The following is a 22,494-nucleotide window of genomic DNA, read 5'->3' as shown; positions in this document are numbered from 1 at the left end:
GTTTTCCTAGCAGTAATGAAGACTTAAACAATGGTAAAAGCCCCTAAGTTGGGATCTTTACTGGCCCTATAATCAGGGCAGAGGGAAATATAAACCTCGACTATTAAAGGAATAACTATATAGAGCAGTGAGGGCGAACCTATGACACATGTGTCAGAGGTGACACGCAAACTCATTTTTTTGGTTGATTTTTCTTTGGAAAATGGCATTTAAATATATAAAATAAATATCAAAAATATAAATCTTTGTTTTACTATGGTTGCAAATATCAAAAAATTTATATATGTGACACAGCACCAGAGTTAAGTTAGGGTGTTTCAAAATGCTGACACGCCGAGCTCAAAAGGTTCGCCATCACTGATATAGAGCATGACTCTATAGAAACCACTGAGGGAAATCTGTGCTGTGCATTAGAGTAGGACATGTTGATGCCCATCAGAAATCTTTCAGATTCAGAACTGACCGCAATCGACAAGCAGGTAACCCTATGTCCTCACTGAACTTGGTCACATGGGCTCATGAAATGAATAGACACTGCAGCAATGCAGAGATGGGCTGAAGTTCCTCTTGCACAAAATGCCAGTAAGAGCTGTTCTGTTGTTCTGTTAACCAACAAGAGAGACAGAGACTGCAGATGGCCATGTGGCAAACTGCCTAGTGGGAAGACCTGGTCATAGATGGCAAATCAGACTGATGCTAGCAGCTCTGAGTGCTACAAATGGGTCTTGACAGAAACAGACAGACACTGATTCCGGATGGGGTTGTGTTTACCTGGTGGTAGATGAAAATGCTCAGAAAGCTATAAAAAAAGCAGAGCAGACAATACTATACCCATTAGGATAGTTGACAGTAATTTTTTCAGACCACTATGTACACTGTACAGGCCTAATATCTAACAACAGGCAGAGAGATATCCTCCTCAGAGTAATAGCTTGATAGAGAATTGGAATGCACAATTAAAACACTAATTGTCTAAAAGGGAGGGAAATAAAGTGCATGGTCATATTAAAGATAGATAGATAGATAGATAGATAGATAGATAGATGATAGACAGATAGTATATATCTTATAATCCATGTAAAATATTTACAAAATATCTAATATATTCTAAATGCTTAGTAAGTTATAGGCAGTATTATTATTATCAATTATTTTTCCTAGACAAATCTAACCTTAGCAAGTATATCTATCCTTCTCACAAACAGGACCAGAGCTATACCTTATTATTTTGTTCTCCTCTACACAGTTATCTCTGACAACTTCCATGTAATTTTAAAAATTAGATTTAACATGTTTTATTGCTTTCTTTGTGCATCATTGTATCCTGTATTTCACTATTTTATCTTGGTTCACTGATCTTCTTGCTAGCATACATACATCATTAGCAATTTAGCAATGATCAATGGACAGGACAGTTTGAGTCCCTGTGTACCTGATATTGTATTTATTTCTATCTTATTCTAAAATGTTAATCTATCTTGCCGTAACCGGTTTGGCTCAGTGGATAGAGCGTCGGCCTGTGGACTGAAAGGTCCCAGGTTCGATTCCGGTCAAGGGCATGTACCTTGGTTGCGGGCACGTCCCCGGTGGGGAGTGTGCAGGAGGCGGCTGATCGATGTTACTCTCTCATCGATGTTTCTAGCTCTCTGTCCCTCTTCCTTCCTCTCTGTAAAAAGTCAGTAAAATATATTTTTAAAAAAAATAAATATAAAATAAAATGTTAATCTATCTGGATAGAGCATTTCTAAATTTAAAATTATTTTCCCTTAGCCCTTTTATCAGTGCACTATCTTGTGGACTCCAAAGTTGCTGATAAGAAATGTGCTGTCCATCTGATTATCAGTCCTCTGCAGATAATCTGTTGGTATTTTTTTATTTGCTTATTTTTTAATTTTATTTTTTTATTGATTAAGGTATTACATATGTGTCCTTATTGCCCCATAGCCCTCCCATCCCCCCACTCATGCCCTCACCCTCCTGTTGTCTGTGTCCATCGGTTGGGCTTATATGCATGCATATAAGTCCTTTGGTTGATCTCTCCCCCTTACCCGCACCCTCCTCTACATTCCCCCTGAGGTTTGACGGTCTGATCAATGCTTCTCTGTCTCTGGATCTGTTTTTGTTCATCAGTTTATGTTGTTCATTATATTCCACAAATGAGTGAGATCATGTGATATTTATCTTTCTCTGACTGGCTTATTTCGCTTAGCATAATGCTCTCCAGTTCCATCCATTCTGTTGCAAATGGTAAGAATTCCTTCTTTTTTATAGCGGCATAGTATTCCATTGTGTAGATGTACACAGTTTTCTATTCCACTCATCTACTGAAGGGCACTTAGGCTGTTTCTAAATCTTAGCAATGGTGAATTGTGCTGCTATGAACATAGGGGTGCATATGTCCTTTCTGGTTGGTATTTCTAGTTTCTTGGGATATATTCCTGGAAGTGGGATCACTGAGTCAAATGGGAGTTCCATTTTTAGTTTTTGAGAAAACTCCATACTGTTCTCCACAGTGTCTGCACCAGTCTGCATTCCCACCAGCAGTGCATGAGGGTTCCTTTTTCTCCGCATCCTCGCCAGCACTTGTCGTTAGTTGATTTATTGGTGATAGCCATTCTGACAGGTGTGAGATGGTACTGCATGGTATTTTAAATATATGTAAATAGAGAGAGACAAAAAGAAGATAGATACAGATATATCCATGAGTGGCAGGCACCGTAGTTTAATTTACATTGCCCTGATTACTAGTGAATGTAAACGCTGTATAACAGGTGTCTGGACTTTGAGATAGACTTCCTGTGTTATAATCTAGACTGACACATACTGTATGTATAACCTTAGGCAAGTTACTTAAACATAAATATGTGCTCAGCCTCTACACCTGTAAAGTGTGGATAATAATAGCATCTATTATCTCATAGCGTTGTTGTGAGGTTTAAGAAAGACGGTTAAATGAAAGACAGTTTATGATGTTGAATCAAAAAACTCAGAAACATTCACATGTAGGCTTCCATTTATATAAAGCTTGTTTTTTAAATCAATTAAATAATAACAAATGGTTGAGGAACACATATTTTAAAAAAAAATCATGTAAAAAGAAAGAATGATAAATATAACATTCACAAAATTAGTTTACTTTAAGGAAGATGAGGAAAAATGGAATTGGAAAGTAACACACAGGGAGCTTCTACAATATTGATATTCTAGATTACAAGTAGTTAATGGGTATTATTTCATTATTGAGAATGGGGAATGAATGAATAATGGAAGATCATTACCAAATATATAATATGTGAATTTATCTCATCCCAAGTATACCTGATCACAAGTCTTTATATACACTGAAAAAAGTCTGAGAGCATATACACCAAAATTAAAAAAAAATTTAAATTATTGAGAGATACTAAGAAGCCAGAAAAGGTTGAAGAACATGAGTTTCTAATAACCCAATCAAGATTATTATGTAATTTTTTACCCTCAGGATTGCCAGCTAGTATAGAGAACATACATATGTATGTGGGGTTTTTTTGTTTGTTTGTTTGTTTTAAATAGAGTTTATTCATTTTTTACAGAGAGGAAGAGAGAGAGATAGATAGTCAGAAACATCGACGAGAGAGAAACATCGATCAGCTGCCTCCTGCACATCTCCCACTGGGGATGTGCCCGCAACCCAGGTACATGCCCTTGACCGGAATCGAACCCGGGACCTTTCAGTCCGCAGGCCGACGCTCTATCCACTGAGCCAAACCGGTTTCGGCATACATATGTATGTTTTCATGAGATTATCAAAAAATAAGAGTGCCAAGGTCAAATAAGCCAAAGACTCTCACATATGTATATAACTGAAATAGTATTCAATTAGATCTGAATTTGATAGAAAGAAGAATGAACTAAAGAGACTTTAATAAACTAGATGTCTCAATAAAGGTATAAATCAGGTTACGGGGAATGAAACACAGAAAGGTATGTTGGTATCAGAATAGGTAATTATAGCATCCAAATTTTTAAAACAGATCTGGTGATGCCAAGGTTGGATGTCTGGCCATGTAAGCTGGTGGCTATAGTGGCATGATAACACAAGTTGTTGGAGCAGGGATGAATTGAGAAGCCTGCTATACAGGGGACATTTACCTGTGAGATGAAATTATCCATGATGCTAACGAGAAAGCTAGACTACAAAGGAAAATAGTGAGCCAGATAACAAAAGACCTTCAGAGATATACTATAGGTTAATAGACAATGGCAATAAAAATAGGGTCCAGTGTAATAAAGCAGCTATGGCACAAATTTCAAACTGAGAGGAATTATTGAAAGAAGATGATTTAAAAGTGATATGGAAACAAAATATCTAGAGAATGTCAAGTTCTTTGCTCATCTTGATGTACATTGAACTATAGAGAATGAAAAGGCACTTATATTTCAAAGAGGAGGTAAAAGAGAATACTGAAGAGAAATGGTGGTCTTACAAAGAAACATTTTTATGAAAAATGAACTAATGATGAAGAAACAGATTAAAGAAAGAAAAGGCCAAGTTCTCTAAGCTTCTGCACATGTTTGAAATACCCTTTTTAATCCCCTTGATCTGGCTAACAGAATTCAGCCCAAGAGTTATTTCTTAAAAGAAAGCATTATCTAACCCACATCCCCAATTCAGTGCCATTTCCTAAGCATGTACGACTTTGTCAATCTTTATGAAAGCATTTGTCAATCTGTAATTGTTATTGTTTCATTATCTGTCTACAACTAAATTAATTTGACCTAAGTAAAAACCATGTATTTAATTTCTTTGAGCCATCACAGTGCCCAGCAAATAAGTACTCAACAAGTAGTGGCCACATGCTTAATCACTGCACTATATACCAAGTTTACAGAAGAAACTTGTTCACAGAGGTTTGTATCTTAGGCAATGTTCATGTAGGAAGAAAACGCACAACTGAAAGAGATGAGAACATGGCTTAGAATTAACCTCAAGGTATTTAGCTTACCAGTAAAACAGCATTTCAGTCAAAGTGAACACAATTCATTTTAACTATTGAATGTATTTTAATTCTCAAAGTGTATTCACATTTTAAAATTGTGAGCTGCTTAAAAAAACTAAAATAATAAGTGTTAAAACATTATTTTATTAAAGTACTAATTAAAACTAATAAAATAGAAAACTCAATTTCTATGCCCACTCTTTTTCTTTCTTTTTTTAATCTTTATTGTTGAAAGTATTACATAAGTCCCCTTTTTCCCCATTGACCTCTTCTAGCCTGACTCTATCCCTGCCCCTGGCCTTCACCACTCTATTGTCAGTGATACAAGTTTCTCTGGTTGATCTCTTCCCACCCACCCATCCTTCCCAACCTTCCCTCTGAGGTTCCACAGTCTGCCCACATTATACAGTTTTGTCATCCCTGAGTCAGGGAGGGAACACAAATAATGGATTAAATACCTCTCAATCAAAAACATTTTCAAAAATTATTCTTTTTTTTCTTGTTAATACTCACTTGAGGATATTTTTCATTGATTTTAGGTACAGTAGAAGGGAGGAAGGAGAGAGAAAGAGAAACATCAACATGAGAGAGACACATCCATTGGTTGCCTCCCTCATGCCCCGAACAGACAAGGGCATGGGATTGAACCTGCAAGCCAGGAATGTGCCTTTGACCAGGATTTGAACCTGCGACCCTTTGGTGTGCAGGCTGATGATCTAACCACTAAGACACACCTGCCAGGGCTCAAATGTTATTCTTATAAATAAATTTTTTAAAATTTTACTACATTTTTGTTTTTTGTTAGAATCAGCATTTACAATATTTCACTAATTCTATAGTAAGGGAAGATATGTGCATTTTTAGTTAGATGACTCTATCAAGTCCACACTGAAAAATATCTGATAAGCATGAAGCTGGAGGTGTGTCTATTAAAAAAAAGAAGTAAAAATAAGCCAAAAAGCACTCAGAAAAAGGTACCTTATTGTATCTCACTGGTTTCATTATAATAAGATCTTTTGGAATTGGCAGAAAGCAAAAAAATCTGTAACTTATAGGATACTAGAAAACCCTTTCATTAGTACATACCACAACATACAAGCATCTGACAGTAGAGATAGAGAGTTATACTGCCAGAAATTACAACAATGAATGCAACTTTAAATTATAGCTTCATAATACTCAGCTTCCACTGTTAGTAGGTAAAAAGTTTTTTATAACAATTTCAGAAATATTTGGTTGACAAGGGATAGAAAAAAATTTTAGTTTTTCATAAAACTGATTATTAGGCAAAAGAATATAAGTTTGAAATATATGTCTTTAACTCACGAATTATTTACATTATACAGGCACATTAGAAAACCATACTTTTGACCATGATTTGTGTATATAACAGATTTGTATTAGGAAGGTCACTCTTAAATAGATAAGTGTGTGTGTGTGTGTGTGTGTGTGTGTGTGTCTATACCAGGGGTGGGCAAATTTTTTGACTCGAGGGCCACAATGGGTTCTTAAACTGGACCAGAGGGCTGGAACAAAAGCATGGATGGAGTGTTTGTGTGAACTAATATAAATTCAAAGTAAACATCATTACATAAAAGGGTACGGTCTTTTTTTTTTTTTAGTTTTATTCATTTCCAACGGGCCGGATCCGGCCCGCGGGCCGTAGTTTGCCCACGGCTGATCTATACTCACATGTGCGTATATTTTCTTATTTTAATAGTGTATATGCTCATTGCAGATCATTTTGAAAATACATGAGTGGGAAAAAGTAGGTTTAGTTGTGAGACACAGTTTACTCATATTATTATACTAGAGGTCTGTTGCAAGATATTCATGCACTGGGGCGGAGGGGGTCCCTCAGCCCAGACTGTGCCCTCTCACAATCTGGGACCCCTCAGGGAATGTCTGCCTGCCGACTTAGGCCCGATCCCCCCTGGATGAAGCAGGGGCTGTGAGGGCTGAGGTAAGCTGCCGTGGCTGAGAGGGTGGAGCCCCTTCCACAAATTTCATGCATTGGGCCTCTAGTATAAACATATTTAAGTAACTGCCCTTTATGTTTAAAGATGAGAGTACTCACTTATCTGTGGTTACTGATAAAAACAAATGAGCTCCACTTTGGTTCTTATAAATTTTGCTTTCCTTTTATCCCTAAAATACTAGATTATATTTCCATTATCCTAATTTTCATCATTTCTGCATGTATTCATAAAGTCAGTTCTCTTTATGAGAATTGACTTTACTCCCTTACCCTAAGTTTGCAGTCACAAGCTTTGATAACCTAAATCCCCTGCATCCCTGTTAAAATGGTTCTGGCCATTCTCAATTTTAGAAGCCTTCGCCTAGTTAGAGGCCTTCCAAATGTTCATCTTTATGAACATTTGAAACTTCATACATACTAAGACATAAAATTAGCAAGATAAGTTGATACATTGTTGTGAGCATGATTATTCATTCCATTGTGAAGTCTCCAGCAAGAACAGGAGACAATTTATGCTGTGGCAAAATAAAATTAAAAAATAAAATAAAATAATAAAATAAGAGGCAGAAAACTAATGTTTTTAAATGATTATGCTTTGACCTCTATTACATAGCAATTTTAACAAGAGACAGCTCTCATAATGTGGAACCTGCCTAATTAAAGGTTCTCTTAGTCAAAATGTTAAAACTCAAACCCAAAGCTCTAATTCCTTTCACTAAAAACAAGAGACTCAAAATAAAAATGACAGAAGGAAAACAGCATTCTAATGACAACAGATTAGATGAAAAGATGAAATATCATTAAGAAATATGACAAAAATTGTGGTCATTCAGCACAGTAACAGCTAGCAGTAGTTATCTGGTAGATAATGTTCAAACCTCCTTAATCACAGGAGCTAAGAGGAATTAATGTCTGAAAAGTGAAGTCTTTCTCAATTGATATTAAAACATCAGTAACCAGGGTATTTGTGTGGAAAAATTTCCTTGGTTACTCATCAAGTATCTTTAAAAAAAAATAAAAAAATAAAAATATATATATATAGTGTCCCAAAAACTGTATGCACATACTTTGAATAATTATAAAGGCAGAGTTTATTAAAATGCATTTCACTTTCAAAATTGAGCTATCAACTGTTAAAGTATTAAAGGATACACTGTTAAAGTAACAAAAATACATATACATTTTTTGGGACACCCTGTATATGAGTTGGTAAACAAAGAAATATAGAGTAGTAGTTAAGAGTATGGATTTTGCCATTATATGGATTTGGGTTCTCCCTTTTATTAGTGCTAGATGAGCAAATTATTTAACCTGTTCAGTTTTCTCATCTGTATAAAAGGAAATAATAGTGGTATTCATTTCTAAAAAAATATTTTTATTGACGTCAGACAGGAAGGAAGAGGGAGAGAGAGATAGAAACATCAACAATGAGAGAGAATAATCCATCAGCTGCCTCCTGCATGCCCCACACTGGGGATCAAGCCCGCAAACTGTGTATGTGTCCTGACCAGGAATTGGGAATCAAACCAAGACCTCCTGGATCATAGGTTGATGCTCAATCACTGACCCACACCGGGAGGGCAAGTGGTATTCATTTTATAAGACTTTTACAAGCCTTATATAAGATGCACAAAAATTAGTAAGCATACTTCCTTGCATATAGCATAGCAGTGTTCACTACGTGCTAGCTATCATTATTATTATTTTTTGCCCCCAGTTCCTGGCAGAGGACTTCAAAAAGTCCTTCACATTTCATGAAGGTAAGAATGTCTTGTGTTATTCACAATTGGCCCCTTTTGATTACACCTAAGGTTATGCTAATAAGGTAACATGGTCAGCCTTTAGATCAGTGGTTCTCAACCTTCCTAATGCCGTGACCCTTTAATACAGTTCCTCATGATGTGGTGACCCCCAACCATAAAATTATTTTCGTTGCTACTTCATAACTGTAATTTTGCTACTGTTATGAATCGTAATGTAAATATCTGGTATGCAGGATGTATTTTCATTGTTACAAATTGAACATAATTAAAGCATAGTGATTAATCACAAAAACAATATGTAATTATATATGTGTTTTCCGATGGTCTTAGGCAACCTCTGCGAAAGGGTCGTTCGACCCCCAAAGGAGTCTCGACCCACAGGTTGAGAACCGCTGCTTTAGATAGTTCCAAGACAGGACCTGGCCAATGAAAGACCAAGCATGTAACTAGAATGCTGGAAACTGAATTCAATTATGTAGCCTATGATTCAATCAATCAAGCCTACATAATGAAGACTTCATAAAAACTCTAAATTAAGAGGTTCAGGGAGCTCCAAATTGCTGAACACATCTATGTGCTGGGAGGTTGCCCAGAAAGGGCTTGGAAGCTCTGTGCACCAACTCTCCTACCTCCAATACCTTGTCCTATATGTCTATTCTATTTGGCTGTATCCTTTATAATAAAACTAATTGTAAGTATGATGCTTTCCTGAGTTCTGTGACTCTAGCAAATTATCAAACCTGAGGGTGGGGTTGTAGTCAGACAGGCAGAAAAGCAGGCAGCCCACCTGCTGCAGCTGGCATTTAAGTAAAGGCAGTCTTGTGGAATTGAGCCCTTAAGCTGTTGGCTTTGCACTAATTCCAGGTAGTTAGTATCAGAATTAAATTAAATTCTAGAACATTTAATTGGTGCCAGAGAATTAGTGTCCGAAATAATGTATTTTAAATACTGGTAGTGTTGCCTTACAGTGACAACTGCAGCGTTGAGTAGTTGCAATAGACACCATATGGCCCACAAAACTTAAAATTCCTGGATCTTTAAGGAAAGCATTTGCCTACTATTGTTCTAGAGAATTCATTTCTCACAGCCTCCTTTTTAAACATTTGTGTCTATATCATTAACATATCACCTATTACTTATACATATTTGCAAGAACAAGGTGAGGCAAAAGTAGGTTTAAAGTTGTAAGTATGTGTAACAGAGTTTACTCTTATATTATTATTTATTAACTAGAGGCCTGGTGCATGAAATTCATGCACTGCGGGGGGAGGGTGTCCCTCAACCCAGCCTGCGTTTCTCACAGTCCGGGAGCCCTCGCTCCTTACCACCTGCCTGCTCGCTACTCCTTACTGCTCGGATTGCTGCTCCTTAGTGCTGCCGCAGAGGCAGGAAAGGCTCCCACCACCGCCGCTGCACTCGCCAGCTGTGAGCTCGGCTTCTGGCTGAGCGGGCTCCCCCCGTGGGAGCGCAATGAACACCAGGGGGCAGCTCCTGCATTAAGCGTCTGCCCCCTGGTGGTCAGTGCGCATCATAGCAACTGGTCGTTCTGGTTGTTCTACTGTAATGGTCGCTTAGGCTTTTATTATATAGACTAGCAGCCCGGTGCACTGATTTGTGCACCCATGGCCAAAGGTGGAATAGTGAGGCACCAAGAGGAATTGGGTTCCCTCCTCTCTGGTTCCAGGGTGCATCACCTGAGAACCGCCACTGCCAAGTCACCACAGCTCGGCAGCTCCTGTGATTAGCGTCTGCCCCCTGGTGGTCAGTGCACATCATATGTATCGGTTGGTCGATGGTCACTTAGCCTTTTATATATATAGACTAGAGGCCTGGTGTACAAAAATCTGTGCACTCGGGGGAGGGGGGGTTCCTCAGCCAGGCTTGCGCCCTCTCGCAGTCCAGGGCCACACAGGAGATGTCTACCTGCCAGCTTAGGCCCACTTCCCAGGGGATTGGGCATAAGCTGGCAGTCAGACATCCCTCTGGCAGACTGGGAGCCCTCGGAGGATGTCCAACTGACGGCTTAGACCTGCTCCCCACCTAAGCCACAGTCGGACATCCTTAGCACTGCTGAGGAGGCAGGAGAGGCTCCCACCACTGCCGCTGCGCTCGCAGCCGTCAGCCAAGCTTGTGGCTGAGCAGAGCTCCCTCTGTGGGAGAGCACTGACCACCAAGGGGCATCTCCTGCATTGAGTGTCTGCCCCCTGGTGGTCAGTACACATCATAGCAATTGGTCATTCCCAGTCGTTCCACTGTTAGGGTCAATTTGCATATTATCCTTTTATTATATAGGATTATTGTATTATTTATAAATATTGTATTATAGTTTACAAACAACTGTAAACCTACTTTTGCACCACCCTGTATATAAAAGAAAAACTTAAACATCTATCTCCCCCCAGAAGATTACCACTTATGAATAAAAAACAGTTTCTTAATCATTTTATCTTTAGAACCAACTTCTTAATATCTGGTAGATAGAAGCTTAAAAAAAATCTATTTCCACTGAAAAAGCTTCTTAAAGCATGTTTCTATCTCATGGTATCCTATCATCTACTTTAATATCAGACTATGCTCTGCTTCTTAAAAACAGGAAATAAAAGATACTATTTACAAATCATAAATTATTAGTATGTTAAAGTCTAAAAGGACCACAGATATTATTTAACCCAATCTTTATTTTAAGTTAGACAAAATAAGGTCCAGAAGACTTAAATGAATTGCCCAATTAGTAACAAAGACAAGATTAAAATCCAAGACTAAAATCAATATTCCTTTCACTCACAATAGCAAACCTTTCTAACACTACAAGTGAAAAAAAGTAATGGGAATTAAAATAAGCTTTGTTCAAAATGTACCCCAAAAGTACTCTCAGGTTACTTCATGCTGCTCAAGGAACCAGCCACTAGGAGACTGAATTACAACATGAATCAACATACTGTTTCCTTCATCAAGAAAAAAAAGTTACTTGAAATACAAAGTGTTTTTATTGACAAAACTGATTTAAATTCTGGCACAAGCTCCTTATCTCATCTTAGACCAGGACCAACAAACATTTCACAAATATGCAACCTGATCTGTTGTCCACATTTTGAATAGCAGTGTGCTAAATGAACATTCAGAATAGTAGCAGAAATCCTATCTAATAAAAGAGAAAGATGGGAATTAGCGTACGACCACTACCCTTCCCATTGGCTAATCAGGGAGATATGCAAATTAACTGCCAGCCAAGATGGTGGCCGGCAGCCAGGCAGCTGATGCGAACAGGGAGGCTTGCTTGCTTCAGTGACGGAGGACTCCAACGTTCCCCGCCTGACTTGCCGGCCTCTCAGCTGCAACTCTAAGCAACTATGTTCAAATATAGAAGCTAAAAAAAACCCAGAAATCTGCTTTACTCAGCCGGGCTTCAGCCAGCAGGACTGCAACATTGTATCAAATACAGACGGTAAACAAAGGCCAGAAACCTGTTTTCAGCAGCCAAGGCCTCAGAGCTAAAGCTGGCCCAGAATAAAAAAAGAAAAAAGAAAAAAAGGAGTGGTTGGGAGCTTCAGTCACCCATCAGCCTGAAAACAGCCCTCAGCCCCTCAGCCAGACTGGCCAGGCACCCCAGTGGGGACTCCCACCCTGATCCAGGACACCCTTCAGGGCAAACCAGCCGGCCCCCGCCCGTGCACCAGGCCTCTATTCTATATAGTAAAAGGGTAATATGACTCCTGGCACCTGGATCAGCGTGACAGGGGGCAGCGCCCAAACCCCCTGATCGCCCTGCTGCTCTGTGTGTGACAGGGTGGAGCGCCCTAACCCCCTGATCGGCCCTGCTCTGTGTGTGACAGGGTGCAGCGCCCCAACCCCCTGATTGGCCCTGCTCTTTGGGTGATAGAGGGCGGCGCCCCAACCCCCCACCCCCCGGGCCCTGCTCTGTGTGTGACGGGGTAGTGCCATAACCTCCCCATCGGCCCTGCCCTGAGTGTGACAGTGGTGGTGCCCCAACCCCCTGATTGGCCCTGCTCTGTGGGTGATAGAGGGCAGCGCCCCAACCCCCTGATCCACCCTGCTCTGTGTGTGACGGGGTGCGGTGCCCCAACCCCCCTGATGGGCCCTGCTCTGTGAGTGACAGTGGGGAGCTTCTCAACCCCCTGATCAGCCCTGCTCTGTGTGTGACAGGGTATGGAGCCCCAACCCCCCTGATGGGCCCTGCTCTGTGCGTGACAGGGGGCAGCGCCCCAAACCCTGATCCGCCCTGCTCTGTGCGTGACAGGTGGTGGCGCCGCAACTTCCCTATCAACCCTGCCTTGAGTGGGACAGGGGGCGGTGCCCCAACCCCCCAATCGGCCGTACCCTGAGCGTGACTAGGGGTGGCATCGCAACCTCCAGATCCGCTCTGCTCTGTGCATGACAGGGGGCAGCGCCCCAACCCCCTGATCCGCCCTGCTCTGTGCGTGACAGGGGGTGGCGCTGCAACTTCCCTATCGACCCTGCCTTGAGTGTGACAGGGGTCGGTGCCCCAACCCCCCAATCAGCCGTACCCTGAGCGTGACTGAGGGTGGCATCGCAACCTCCAGATCCGCCCTGCTCTGTGCATGACAGGGGGCGGCGCTCCAATCCCCCAATCGGCCCTGCTCTGAGCCCAACCAGGGGCTGCATCTAGGGATTGGGCCTGCCCTCTGCCACCCAGGAGCAGGCCTAAGCCAGCAGGTCGTTATCTCTCGAGGGGTCCCAGACTGCAAGAGGGCACAGGCCGGGCTGAGGGACCCCCTCTCCCCCCCGAGTGCATAAATTTTTGTCCACCGGGCCTCTAGTAGTCATATAATGATCGGTCATATATATAATTCATATACACATTTCCCTTTTGAGAAATAAAACAAAATACAATATCCTTTATTTTGCTTTCATATATATATTTATATACATATGAATATATATTCATACATATATTTATGTACATATGAATATATATTCATACATATATGAAGGATATAGATATAGAGATGGAATTATAAAGAAAGAGAAACAGAGGTTCAATGATGTAATACTTGGCTCAAAGTCAGTCAGTCATAAACCAAACAAAAGGCAGACCCAAGGTATGAATTCAGATTAGACATACCACAAAGGCCAACCTCTTTATAGAAAACCAGGATAATAAAATGAATTTGACTCAAATAGCATTTTACACATTAACTCATAACTCTAAATACTGAAAGTGAAGTACATTAGTTCATAGTTATAAATGGCTACAAATGGCCTAAAAGGAGCAGGTACAAGCTGGCACTAAAGAAAGCACCCATGATCATATACTATATTTAACCACTAAACAAGCTGTCCTCTTTGACCAATCCTGTTGTTTTAGGAAAGAAACACACACACAAAAATACTGAAAGGGGAAGAGAATACCAACTGACATGGAATGAAAATATTGCTTCACTCATTCGAAACTTCTTGCTCCACATTGCCCAAAGTCCTTAGTTTCAAATTCACTCAGCTTCACTTTTCTCATGTGTATAATGGGACAGAAATGGCTATGTCATGGAGTTATTTTATTAATTGAGAATGCTGTATTTCCTTTATTCTAAGAAATATTTTGCAGGTTTTAACATTCCTGAAATCACATATAACCCATAATTAATGTGTACATTTAATGTAATAGTGTTTTTTCTCTCCCCACCAAGAGTTCTTATTAAATAGTAACACTCAACAGCCTAACAGCATACCTAACCAAAACTGCTAACTACTATCCTATATAATAAAAGAGAAGCATGTAAATTGACCGTCCCTCCGCTACACTCACCAGCTAATCAGGAGTGAGTATGCAAATTAACCCGACAAATATGGTGGGTTAATTTGCACACACAGGTGCCATGCAGAGAGCAGAGCGGGAGAGCAGAGCAGGAGAGCTGACGGCTTGGGGGGACGTGGCTCTCTCGGTCGCTCCCCCCAAGCCACCAGGTGGAGAGCAGAGCAGGATAGCCAGCGGAGAGTGGAGCAGCTTGGGGAACTTGGCTTCGCAAGCCACCAAACAGAGAGCAAAGAGGGAGAGCTGGTGACTTGGAGGACTTGGCAAAGTGGGAGGCCATGGGAAGGAGACAGAGCAGGAAGGGAAAACCAAGAGTGCAGGGAGCACCAGGAATGCTGGGAATCGTAGTTCTGGTGGCAGACAGATCTCCTAGACACTAGAGCAGCTGTTCTCAACCTGTGGGTCGCAATCCCTTTGGCAGTCAAACGACCCTTTCACAGGGGTCGCCTACGACCATCCTGCATATCAGCTATTTACATTATGATTCATAACAGTAGCAACATTACAGTTATGAAGTAGCAATGAAAATAATTTTATGGTTGGGTCACAACATGAGGAACTGTATTTAACAGGCCAGAAGGTTGAGAACCACTGCACTAGAGCAAAGCAAGTCTGGAGCAAGCTACTATTGTGGTGAGGGGTGGAGGGAAAGCAAAGGTGAGAGATATAAGTAAAATCGGAGTGTCTAGGAAAAATTAAAGGGAAGATATCTTAAAACTTCCAGGAAATCTCCACCAATGAAGCAAAGAAAAAAAAATGCCTCTATTATTCTGTGAGCAACAAACCAAACTGAGTTGGGGTCTCAGACAATTCGCTCGTATGATTGCAAAGACAGACAGAAAATCCCAGATTGGAGAGGGCTCCCCTGAGGGCTCCCAGATTGGAAAGGGTGCAGGTCAGACTGAGGGACCCTCATACCCTCCAGTGCACGAATGTCGTGCACTGGGCCTCTAGTGACATTATATTTGGTGCAAACAAGCAACAAGTGATTCTGGTTTGTTTTGGTAACAGCTGTTTCCAGAACTTTCTTTATGTACTTATATATAAATATATACATGATTAAGTCATTGTTTTTATTTCTTTTCTTCTCCCTACCCCTTAGTGTCTAGAGACCTTGATTTTGCAAATTGCAGTTTTGCAAACCACAATACATTTCAAAAATGTGACTCCTAAGATTGTTGAGATTAATGTATTTACAAGGTGCTAATGGATACAAGAAAAAATGGAAATGACAGAAGCTTAAGCTAAATCCTAAAGACTAAGTACTGATTTTTTGAAAGAGAAAAACACTCCTAGAAGGAGATACTATTTTAAATATACTGTACCAATTCAAACTTCCAGTACTAGAATGCCCTTGCTCCATCCTGCCTACTCCATAAACTTCTGCTCACTCTTCAAGGCCAATCTCAAGAGAATCCTCCATCTGAAAGTCTTTTCTTACTCCTGCAAATAATTTATCATCTCCTTTGTGATATCGTATTCTAATACATATTTTTACTCTAGATCACAAGAGAAAAAAAGCAGTGCCAGGATTTGAATTCAAGTAAATGAAACCACAAAGGCCTGATCACACTATTTAGTATATTTTTGGTTGTTAATCTTCACCCAAGTATATTTTTTTCCATTCATTTTTTTTAGAACGAGAGAAGAAGGGAGGGGGGGAGACAGAGAGAGAGAAACATTGATTGGTTGCCACCAGAACACACCCTGACCTGGGCTGGGGATCAAGCCTGCAACCTAGGTACATAACCTGGACTAGAATTGAACCAGAGACTCTTCAGTCCAAGGGCCGATGCTCTAAAAACTGAGCCAAACTGGCTAGGGATATTTAGTAATTTTTAATTTACATATTGGTCTCTTAATAGAATTTGAAATTTTTAGAAAAGAATCATCTTTTCAATCCTACTACGTCCCAGCATACTATCACTAGGTTTGGACACTTGAGATCCCAACCAACACCTAGAAATAAATGTTTAAAATTAATCTCCTTCTCCTCTCCATTAGGTATTTAGAAATTTTTCAGGGTTTTTAAGATCATCCAAAAATGTTGCTGAACTATACTCTAAAATCTTAATAGACAACCACAACTCTCCAAATACACAGTGCTAGATTTCTAGGCAAGTCATCCCTAGAACACTGCTATGATGAGTCCTCTACTTTGGGCACTGCTGTGGAGCATTCAGAAGCTACTCACAACAGTCATTTTCCCAGTCCAATATCTCTACTATGTTCCAGTGTTACCTTGACCGAGGTGGGATCAAATGTCTATCTACCTGGTAACCTAGTTAATGGTCTTCCCCTGCTCCTCCTTCACAACCCTGCCCCTCTCCTGTTGCCTCCCATTTAAAATACAGTTGTTTAGCCTGGCTGGTGCGGCTCAGTTGTTGAGTGTCAACCTATGAACCAAAAGGACACAGTTCGATTCCCAATCAGGGAACATGCCCATATTGTGGGCTGGATTCTCACTGGGGGACATGCAGGAGGCAGTCAATCAATGATTCTCTCTCAACATTGATGTTTCTGTCTCTCTCTCTCCCTCCCCCTTCCTCTCCAAAATCAAAATAAATAAACAAACAGAAATAAAAATACACTTGGTCAGATACAAATAGGTATGTACAGATTTTCTTGAAGGTAGCCCACATCAGCCTGTGAATATCTCCTTTTTGGTCCAGAAGCAGTAATTATCTTTTGGGCCCCATTATCACTCTGAATAGTACAGAGACAAAAATAAAAAAATAAAAATTAAAAAACCACACATATATACATACATTAGATATTGTCTCAATAGGTGATCAATAATATAGTTCCTAAACAACCCTAAAAAACATGTGCAGCACCTCAGAGCCATAAGAGTATGTTAAATTCCTGAAAGTAAAAATACTAGTTTATTATGACGAGAGAATGTACAGCTTATGGCGAAAAAAACTGTCACCAGAGAGGCAGGGGCAGATGATGACATGCAATATAAATCATGCCACTGAACTTCATGCTATATGCTAAGTGGAGAGGAAATACTGAGTGACTAACTTAGAAGTCTAGTAAGTAGACTTCTAAGGGCTTAAGAATCAAAACTTCAATAAATTTAAATATCCAAAGTTAAGTGTGCTAAATGCTTGGCAAAGTTACCACAGAAGCTATGAACACATGATGCTATTTCCATATCTTAATTTCAATGAGACTATAGTTAGAATTTAAGATAGCAGCAAATTAAATTCTTAAGATTTCTAAAATAGAGGCAATAAGCATAGCAAATACTGCCTCTGTTTGAAACCTAACAATGCATATTACCTATAAAATCTTGAAAATATTATTTACACCTTTAATCCTTAGTTTCCTCATCACTACCTAACTTCACAGGACTCTGGTGACATTTAATGCATGTAAAGCACTTAGCACAAAGATTTTCAACCAGTGTGCCACAGAATTTTTAAAAGATCCAATATCTGACTAATTAGTCAGGAACACTAACCTCTTTTTCCTTAGATTGCCAATAAAAAAAAAAAATGACAACAGCCATCGGGTATGAATGCCTTCGTTTGAACCATAAATATAGAGATCATATAAGAGTGTTACATCTTATTGGTCACAACACATAATAAGGTTGTGCCTGATTTATTAATTCTTGGTATCAGAAATCCTTATATACAAATATAGGCACTTGATTTTTTTAAAAGTCACTTTGGAGCAAAAAGAGTAGGCAGTTACTATTTTTTTTTTTTTTTTTTGGTAAATCAATAAGAATTATATCTATTTTTTTGTCATATCAGCAAAAATTAGAACATTTTTTGGTGTGCCCCAGAATTTTAGTAATTAGTTTATGTGTGTCTTCAGATGAAAATAGCTGACGTAGCACAATGGCTACCTGGTGCTTCATGAGCTAAACAGAGGTTCATTATTATTATCCTTATTGTTATTATTGAAGGAGAGTGAAGACATTGATTTTCTACCAACATTGCAGCAGATATAAAAATAACACTTGTAATTAGCTAAAGAAAAGAGTCAAACTATTTGGGCTTAGTGACACCATTAAAGAAGTAATGCCTTTGGATGCACAGATGAAGGCATCTTATCTAATAAAAGAATAATATGCGAATTGACCATCACTCCAACATACAAGATGTCCACCCCCATGTGGACACAAGATGGCCAGCAGGGGAGGGCAGTTAGGGGCGACCAGGCCTGCAGGGGAGGACAGTTGGGGGCAACCAGGCTGGCAGGGGAGGGCAGTTAGGGGCGACCAGGCCGGCAGGGGAGGGCAGTTAGGGGCGACCAGGCCAGCAGGGGAGGGCAGCTGAGGGCGACCAGGCCAGCAGGGGAGGGCAGTCAGGGGCAATCGGGCTGCCAAGGGAGGGCAGTTAGGGTTGACCGGGCCAGCAGGGGAGGGCAGTTGGGGGCAATCAGGCTGCCAAGGGAGGGGAGTTAGAGGTGACCAGGCCAGCAGGGGAGGGCAGTTGGGGACGACCAGGCTGGCAGGGGAAGGCAGTTAGGGGTGACTGGGCCAGCAGGGGAGGGCAGTTAGGGGCAATCGGGTTGACAGGGGAGCAGTTAAGCGTCGATCAGGCTAACAGGGGAGAGGTTAGGGGAAATCAGGCAAGCAGGCAGGCGAGCAGTTAGGAGCCAGCAGTCCTGGATTGTGAGAGGGATACATGACTGCCCATTTAGGCCCGATCCCACCAGGACCGGGCCTAAACGGGCAGTTGGACATCCCTCGAGGGGTCCCAGATTGGAGAGGGTGCAGGCTCGGCTGAGGGACACACACACACACACACACACACACGCGCGCGCGCGCGCACTCGCGCACATGAATTTCGTGCACCGGGCCTCTAGTGTGAGAATAAAAACATGAGAGAGAAAAGGAGAAAGTAGAAGAAAGGAAAAGAATAAAACAATTCAAATTAAGAAAGTCAGGGGTTTATGTAATGAAAAACAGTGTAAATTTTAAAGGAAATTTATGTGGAACACTATAAATAGATCTCATAGTTTTATCACCACCACTTATTTTATCCTTATTTTCACTTAAGACCTGCTGTGTACCTCCAAAATTCATGTTAAAATGCTAACCCTCACAGTGCAGGTGCAGTGGCCTCAGCCCTAGGATCGGCCATGTAGGCGTCAGCTCGCAGTTGGGTGAGGAGGATCGGAGTGGCCCTCAGTGGGTGAGGGGCCAGACCAGAGCCCAGCAATGGAGCTGCTGGGTTCTTCATAATGAAAGATCTTGGGATGCTTCTCTCTCCTCTATATAGTTGGTAGTTTGGGAGGTGAAGAGATGGCTGGTAGTGTCAAACCTTTCTCCAAAGCCTTCCCAGGGGAACCAAAGACTCTACCTGGGGAATTTGTACCATCTTGATGCTTGAGTTCAGCAAAAGAGGAGCAGTGTCAAAAAAGGGCAGGTAGTGTCCTACCCTGGCACAGAGGAGAGTCGAGAGTATAAAGAGGAAACAAGAGAGTGAAGCCACATATTCTTGGTAGAATTTCTCCAGTGCTGTGCTTAAAATGGCGGGGTATTCTGGTTTAGTCTCCTCTTGTTTCATTGTTTATTCCTGTACTTCAGTCAGTAACTGCTGATCTGTCTCTACATGGAGATGTTTGGTCATGGATGGAATTCTCCCTCACAATAATTTTCAGTGCTCTTTGAGTGCTCCCCCTGTTTGTGAATGCCATTTGACTTCAAGATATAGCTGACCTGGCATTCAAGGTATCTGGGAGGAAACCTCACATATTCCCTAGTGTTAGCAAAATCATTGTTGACGTGCTCTTCAAACCTTCTGCTTCAGGCTTTTTTCCTCACCCAAGGGATGTTTGTGAGTTTCTTTCCCATCCACCTTGTTGGTCAGCTGGTTAGTCTCCTGCATATGTCCTTTCTCAACTCACAATACTGATTTAAGTATCAAGGGTTCAATAAAGGAATTGAAATGCACCAGTAATTGTCAAACATAGAGAGGAATTGGTCTTACTAACTTCCGATTTAGTTTGTTCTCACAGCAATGCAGTCATCATACATTATCAATGCCTGCCTCTTCTCTATCCTCTTTCCTTTATTTGTTGTCAGTGCCAATGAAGCAAAGAACCCTGGCAAAGCTTACCTTTGTTGTGCCTCATCTCCTTGGTGGTTCTCTTAAGCAAAAGACTTCCACAAGATGGTCTACCTAGTCTGCTCTGAGTACCTCAACCTCTGCAGAGAAGTTCCTTCCACCGCTTTCATCTCCTGCCAAACTGAAGGCTACTTCAGGCCACTGAGTCATCTGCCATCCAGAGGAGATGAGTGGGATTGGAAGGAGGTTCTTCAGCTCTTTCCTTGTTCATCTCCCCTGCCAAGAAAGGCAGGACCAACTCTGCCAAGGGCCCTCTGCATATTCCCTTCTGAGGAATTGGATTTTTTGTCTCTGGTGTGTGCCGGTAAGACACAACCTTCCTAACACCAATATGTGGATTTTCAACACCTGTGAGTCTGAAAAGACAAGTTTTTCTGAAGGTCTTTCCTAGCATTTGCCAGCCCCTGTGCTTGGACTGATCTGAATACTTTTTCTCCTCATGCTATTTACCTTCCCACTTCCCCTTCCTACCTTTCACCACCCTTGGATTAATGGATTTTGAAATTCTAGCTTTTGTATTTTGTGGACCTGTTGTGTTTCTGTGAAGCACATATATTCCATGTGGGAGGTAAAGGAGTATCTCAGTTGCTTTTGGCCATTCCCTTTTATAGCCATCCCTGTCTGTTTCTTGTAACTCAGGTTGGATTTTTGGTCTCTCTTCTTCCACTGCAAAAACTAAACCTGAAGATATGGGGCAGGAGGAAAAACGTCATAGCCATACCTGCTGAGTGTTAAGGAGTGATTTTCCTTTTTCTTGAAGGGGAAAAAGCTTTTTTCACTGGTATGTTTAAAGTTCCCCAACTACAGGGAGGTACCAATTTTGGATAAGTGACACTGCAACACAGAATGCTCAGAGAACCTGAACTTAAATTCTGAAGTTCTGAAATTTACTGCCAGCCACTGTGGGTCTATCTGGTATTTCAAAGGAATATTGGGTGCTGCAAATAGGAACTGAAGGAGTAAACTTATAAAACCCAATAAACCTGGGATTGGTGTTTTTCTGTCATATTTAAAGAGACTATATGGGGGCTGGTACCTCCTAACTCCCCACCTCCCCACACACACAAAAATGCTAGCCCTCAGAACCTCAAATTCTAACTGTATTGGGAGACAGAACAATTGAAGAGGTAATTAAGGTAAAATGAGATCATATTGGTCCAAAACCCCAACCACTCTCATTGGAACTATAATCACTATTGTAAATGTCTAGATCTCATATTTTCTAAGAAGTCATCTTCAATTTATTCAGATTTTGGCAGCATAATTTTTCTTTTTTTCTTTTTTTTTAATATATTTTATTGATTTCTTACAGAGAGGAAGGGAGAGAGACAGAGAGTTATTTTAGCATAATTTTTCAATGTAATTGGATACAATTGTCATTCCAAATGACAGTTTGTCATGAGTGCGGGTCACTAAACATTATTAAACATTATTTCTGGAATAAAAAAAGCCCAATATAATTAATTTAAAAACCCAGAAAATCTGACTAAAATCTATTTGCTCAACATACTTCCACAGACAAAAATGGTTCCTCACAACTACTTCACCCACTCTTAAAATAAGTTAGGATGTCAGAGGAATGGTGGCATGAGAAATAACCTTGGCTTCTCCCCCTGAAATTTCAACAAGTTTACCAACTATTATTCAACAAAGAATTACCTGTTCAATACATAGGCACGCCTGAGAAACGGTGCACTGAAACATCTAAAGCTGGACAACTTAGACCAGGGGTCCTCAAACTTTATAAACAGGGGGCCAGTTCACTGTCCCTCAGACCGTTGGAGGGCCGGACTATAGTTTTAAAAAAAACTATGAACAAATTCCTATGCACACTGTACATATCTTATTTTGAAGTAAAAAAACAAAACGGGAACAAATACAATATTTGTAT

General features: G+C 40.6%; 1 protein-coding gene and 1 pseudogene across 6 annotated transcripts in view; one reads left to right on the top strand and one right to left on the bottom strand.

Annotated features, from left to right (window-relative positions):
- The window catches only part of NBEA (neurobeachin), a 1,002,985-nt gene that overhangs the window by 963,479 nt on the left and 17,012 nt on the right, over positions 1-22,494 (bottom strand). The window lies entirely within an intron of this gene.
- Positions 423-20,850, top strand: LOC118649668 (annotated as a pseudogene).

This window comes from Myotis myotis, unplaced genomic scaffold (assembly GCF_014108235.1).
Source record: "Myotis myotis isolate mMyoMyo1 unplaced genomic scaffold, mMyoMyo1.p scaffold_m19_p_3, whole genome shotgun sequence".
Classification (NCBI taxonomy): Eukaryota; Metazoa; Chordata; class Mammalia; order Chiroptera; family Vespertilionidae; genus Myotis; species Myotis myotis.
The sequence above is the reverse complement of the archived record's forward strand: the minus strand, read 5'-3'. Positions and strand labels throughout refer to the sequence as shown.